This window comes from Notamacropus eugenii, chromosome 1, assembly GCF_028372415.1.
Source record: "Notamacropus eugenii isolate mMacEug1 chromosome 1, mMacEug1.pri_v2, whole genome shotgun sequence".
In the NCBI taxonomy this organism is placed as follows: Eukaryota; Metazoa; Chordata; class Mammalia; order Diprotodontia; family Macropodidae; genus Notamacropus; species Notamacropus eugenii.
This window is the reverse complement of record NC_092872.1, coordinates 361,477,879-361,483,774: the sequence shown is the minus strand read 5'-3', so window position 1 is coordinate 361,483,774 and position 5,896 is coordinate 361,477,879. Positions and strand designations below refer to the sequence as shown.

The window sequence follows — 5,896 nt, the reverse complement described above, 5'->3', positions numbered from 1 at the left end:
TACTAAAGTTGAACTGTTTACATTCCTACATGGAAAGACAATATTTGTAACTCTTGAAACTTTTCAGTATCTGGGTAGTGGGTGGGGATTACACATCCACACATGCACACGCACACGCACACACACATAGAGACAGAGTCCACAGAGTGAATTGAAGAGGATGGGATCATATCTTAAAAAAAATGAAATCAAGCAGTGAGAGAGAAATATATTGGGAGGAGAAAGAGAGAAATGGAATGGGGCAAATTATCTCTCATAAAAGAGGCAAGCAAAAGACTTATTAGTGGAGGGATAAAGAGGGGAGGTGAGAGAAAAACATGAAGTTTACTCTCATCACATTCCACTAAAGGAAGGAATAAAATGCACAGTCATTTTGGTATGAAAACCTATCTTACAATACAGGAAAGTGGGGGATAAGGGGATAAGCAGGGTGGGGGGGGGGAGGATGGAAGGGAGGGCAATGGGAGGAGGGAGCAATTTGAAGTCAACACTTTTGGGGAGGGACAGGATCAAAAGAGAATAGAAGTAATGGGGGACAGGATAGGATGGAGGAAAATATAGTTAGTCTTATACAACATGACTATTATGGAAGTCATTTGCAAAACTACACAGATTTTGGCCTATATTGAATTGCTTGCCTTCCAAAGGGAGGGTTTGGGGAGGGAGGGAGGAAAAGAAGTTGGAACTCAAAGTTTTAGGAATAACTGTCAAGTACTGTTCTTGCCGCTAGGAAATAAGAAATACAGGTAAAGGGGTATAGAAAGTTATCTGGCCCTACAGGACAAAAGAGAAGATGGAGACAAGGGCAGAGAGGGATGATAGAAGAGAGAGGAGATTGGTGATAGGGGCAATTAGAATGCTCGGTGTTTTGGGGGGGAGGGGACAAAAGGGGAGAAAATGTAGAACCCAAAATTTTGTGAAAATGAATGTTAAAAGTTAAATAAATAAAAAAAAAGAAAAAAAATAAATATAGTAAATATTGGAATTAAGTTCTCTAACTTAGGTTCTTTTGAATCTACATCTAATATTCTTTTCTTTTAAAAATTGTTTTGAATTTATTTAGTATTTCATTTTCTTCCAGTAATATATGAAAACAATTTTAATATTAATTTTTAAAACTTTGAGTTCCATATTCTCTTCCTTCCTTCATCTCCACCCTGCACCTCCCAATGAGAAGGCAAATAATTTTATATAGGTTATACACGCATAATCATACAAAACATTTCTGTATTGGTCATGTTACAAAAGAAAATAGACAAAGAAAACCTCAAGAAAGATAAAGTTAAAAAAGTATGCTTCAGTCTGTATTCAGACACCATCAGTTCTTTCTATTGGGATGGATAGTGTTTTTCATCATAAGTCCTTCATTTTTGTCCTGATTCATTGTATTGCTGAGAATAGCTAAGTCATTTAAAGCTGATAATTTTACAAGGCATTGGTGTTACTTTGTACATGGTACATTTCACTTTGCATCAGCTCTTGTAAATCTTTCCAGGTTTTTCTGAGAGCATCCTGATCATCACTTCTCATAGCTCAATAGTATTCTATCATAACCACATCCCACAATTTGTTCAGCCATTCTCCACTTGATGGGCACCTCCTCAATTTCCAATTCTTTCCATCAGAAAAGGGCTTCTATAAATATTTTTGTACATGTAGGTCCTTTTCCTTTTTTAAAAAACAATTTATTTATTTATTTTTAGTTTTTAGCATTTACTTCCCTTTTCCTTTTTAAAAAAATCTCTTTTGGGACACAGATCTAGTAGGGGTATTGCTAGGTCAAAGAGTAGGCATGGTTTTATAGTCTTTTGGGCATAGTTCCAAATTGCTCTTCAGAATGGTTGGATCAGTTCACAACTCCATCAACAATGTATTAATGTCTCTTTTCCCCACATCCCCACCAATATGTTTCATTTTCCTTTTCTGTTTTGTTAGCCAATCTAACAGGTATGAGATAGTACTTCAGAATTGTTTTAATTTGTATTTCTCCAATCAATAGTGAGTTAGAGCATTTTTTCATATACTAAAAGATAGTTTTGATTACTTCTTCTGAAAACAGTTCATATCTTTGGATCATTTATCAGTTGGGGAATGGTTATTATTTTTATAATTTTAACTCAGTTCTCTATATGTTTGAGAAACATATCAGAGAAACTTGCTTCAAAATTTTTCCCCATTACTAATGCCAACTATATTTCCCTCCATCTTATTCCTCTCCCTGTTTATTCTATTCTCTCTCTCTCCTTTTACCTCCTCAAAAGTGTTTTGCTTCTGACTACCCTCCCCCACTCAGCCTTCCCTTCTCTTGCCCTCTCCTCTCCCCCCTTCCGAGGTCATCTCCAGTCATCCTGATGAATATCTGGTCACTAGATCCAGATGGCTCAGGAAGAGAAAGTGAGGCAGGTGGCCTTGTGCAGCCCTTTCTCACTCAAAACAAAGTCAAGTTCAAGTCTTGTCATCATTTTTCTGATGTCATGGTCCTCTTTGAAAATGAAGGATGAACACAACCTGTGAGTAGACTGAGCTGCCTAAATGGGGACCCAGCTAGCTGGTAACTCAGCTCATCCTCTCTCAATCTAGCCCTCTTTGTTTCCTTCTCTTCCAAAGAAGGTAAATTTTGATGGCCAGTTAACTTGGGGTACATTGGCTAGATTCCTTTCCTTTCCTTTCCTTTCCATTCCTTTCCTTTCCTTTCCTTTCCTTTCCTTTCCTTTCCTTTCCTTTCCTTTCCTTTCCTTTCCTTTCCTTTCCTTTCCTTTCCTTTCCTTTCCTTTCCTTTCCTTTCCTTTCCTTTCCTTTCCTTTCCTTTCCTCTCCTCTCCTCTCCTCTCCTCTCCTCTCCTCTCCTCTCCTCTCCTCTCCTCTCCTCTCCTCTCCTCTCCTCTTCTCTCCTCTCCTCTCCTCTTCTTTCCTCTCTTTTCCTTTCCTTCATTTTTGTTTCCCCTAAAATCTTAGACATCATGCATTCTGAAACCCATGGTTGAACAGGGAAGGGTGCCTGCCCAACCTCCACTCAATGGCTGGTTTTGGACTCTCCTGGCTTAGAGTGAACGTCAATAGTAATAGTTTCCCTTTTCAAACAATAATCCTGAGACTCCTGACCCTCCCAACATGATTTACCTATTTATTCATTTTTCTTTTCTATTAAAGACTACTTTTTTAAAGAGGCCTATTTACTGAATGGGCATTACATCATTTTAAGTGAGTACCTGAAAAGGCCTTAGCCTAAAAGGCCAAGGTCTCCCATTGCATCCTGAGTCATCTCCAGTCATCCTGATGAATATCTGGTTACTGGATCCTGATGGCTCAGGAGGAGAAAGTGAAGCTGGTGACCTTGCACAGCCCTTGCTCACTCAAAACAAAGTCAAGTGCAAGTCTGATGTCATGGTCCTCTTCGAAAATGAAAGAAAAACACAACAATTCCTTCTTCCCACCTCTGCTTCTTTTAGCCCCCTTTCCAACTTCCCTATTGGGTAAGATAGATTTCTATATTCAAATGAGTTTGTATGGTATTCCCTCTTTGAGCCAATTCTGATGATTTCTCCCTCTCATCTTTTCCCTCTTCCCCTCTACTATAAAAGCTTTTTCTTGCTTCTTTTATGTGAGATAATTTACTTTGTTCTACCTCTCCTTTTCCCTTTCTCTCATTACATTTCTCTCTCATTCCTCAATTTTCTTTTTTGGATATCATCCCTTCATATTCAACTCATACCTGAATCATCTGTCTATATATACTCCTAACTGACCTAATTATGAGAAAGTTCTTATGAGTTTACAAGTATCATCTTCCAATGTAGGAATGTAAATGGTTTAACCTTACTAAATCCCTTATGATTTTCCTTTCCTGTTTACCTTCTTATGATTCTCTTGAGTTTTGTATTTGAAAGTCAAAATTTCTATTCAGCTGTGGTCATTTCATCAAGAATACCCGAAAGTCCTCTATTTCATTGAATGTCCATTTCCCCCCTGAAAGATTATATTCAATTTTGCTTGGTAGGTAAAACATCACTTCCCTGATATCATGGTCCTTTTTGAGAACAAAGGACATACAACAAACTCTGTGAGTAGAAATAAGAGCTGCCCCACTGGGGGACCCAATTGGAACTGGCCAATTAGGCAGCAAAACATTTTCTTCTTTCTTTCTTTCCTTCCCTCCCTCCTTCCTTCCTCTTTCTTTCTTTTCTTTTTTCTTTCTTTCTTTCTTCCTTCCTTTCTTTTTTTTCCCTCCTACATTTTAATACAAGTGGAACACTGAATGATTCCTTCACTTCAGCTCCTTCACAGCCAAACCAGGAGGCAGGGACTGTTTAAGTTTCTTTGCTTTCTCTTTATCTGTGATGACCAATGTGTACAGGTACCTGCTACAGTGGACCTTAAACTTCACACTGTCCTTGCTTTTCTTGATCTTGACAGATTTGGCATCTTTTCTCTTTGCTGTGAGCAGGAAATCTTTTATTTCCTCAATTTTGGGAGGCATGGCAGCAGCAGTGGAACGAGGGTCAGTGTGTGCCCTGAGAGGTTGTACCATGGGAGAGATACAACTCCCTTCCTCCCTCCCTCCCTCTATCCCTCCCTACTTCCCCCCCTCCCTTCCTTCCTTCTTTCCTTCCTCTCTCTCTTTTTCTTTTCTTTCCTTCAGTCCCATACAGATACCCTTGCCTACAGGTGCTCTGCCCAAAGGAATGTACATTTTGATCACTCCTTTAACCCAAATCACTCTGGCTCGAATTGATTATCCAACAATAAGTACCTGGACATCCCCACTTAGTCATTGTTTGGGCCCAGATTGACTCAGAGTGAATATAAATAGCAATTATTTCTGTTTTGGTCAGAAATCCTGAATATCTTCCCTACTCAGACTGATTGTTTTTGATTAGATAAAGAGGCCATTCTCTGCCTCATTCCTTACCTAGCCTTAGACTTAATGAGCATAGCCTCTGTCAAACTGAGACCTGTTAAAGACCTTAGCTTAAAAAGGCCAAAGTCTCCAAATGTATCCTGGGGCATCTCAAGTCATCCTGATCTCTATCTTACCACTGGACCCAGATGGCTCCAGAGGAGAAAGTGAGGCTGGTGACTTTGCACAGCCTTCCCTTACTTAAATCTACTTAAATCTTACTTAAATCTTTCATGTCAAGTTGAAAGAATCCACCAATTATTGTTGAAAGATGATGTTAGGCTCTTTTTTTGATCATGGCTTTCAGGTAGTTCAATAATTAAAAAATTTTCTCTCTTGGATCTATTTTCCAGGTCAGTTGTTTTTTCCAGTGAGATATTTCACACTCTCTTCTATTTTTTCATTCTTTTGGTTTTGTTTTATTTTTTCTTGATTTCTCATAAAGTCATTAGCTTCCATTTTCTCAATTCTAATTTTTAAAGAATTATTTTCCTCAGTGAACTTTTGTACATATTTTTCCCTTTGGTTAATTCTCCATTCTAAAATATTCTTCTTCTCAGTGGCTTTTTGAACCACTTTTGCCATTTGGTCTAGTCTGCTTTTAAGGTGTTATTTTCCTCGGTATTTTTTGTGTCTCCTTTACCAAGCTGTCAACTCATTTTTCATGATTTCCTTGCATCACTCCCATTTCTCTTCCCAATTTTTCCTCTACCTATCTTACTTGATTTTCAAAATCCTTTTTGAGCTTTTCTATGACCTGAGATCAATTCACATATTTCTTGGAGGTTTTTACTGTAGGAGATTTGACTTTGTTTTCTTCTGAGTGTGTGTTTTGATTTTCTTTGTTACCATAATAACTTTCTATGGTGAGAATTTTTTTTTCTTGTTTGCTTATTTTCCTGGCCTGTTTCTTGACTTTTAACTCTTTGTTAAATTAAGGCCTTGCTTCCTGGATGGAGGGCATACTATGCCAAGTTTCAAGGGTTTTGTGCAGATGTTT

The 5,896-nt window shown here is 38.2% G+C and overlaps 1 pseudogene; it reads right to left on the bottom strand.

The window, feature by feature from the left end:
- Nucleotides 1–4,263: 4,263 nt before the first annotated feature.
- On the bottom strand, nucleotides 4,264–4,476 carry LOC140525861 (large ribosomal subunit protein eL38 pseudogene; annotated as a pseudogene).
- Nucleotides 4,477–5,896: the final 1,420 nt, after the last annotated feature.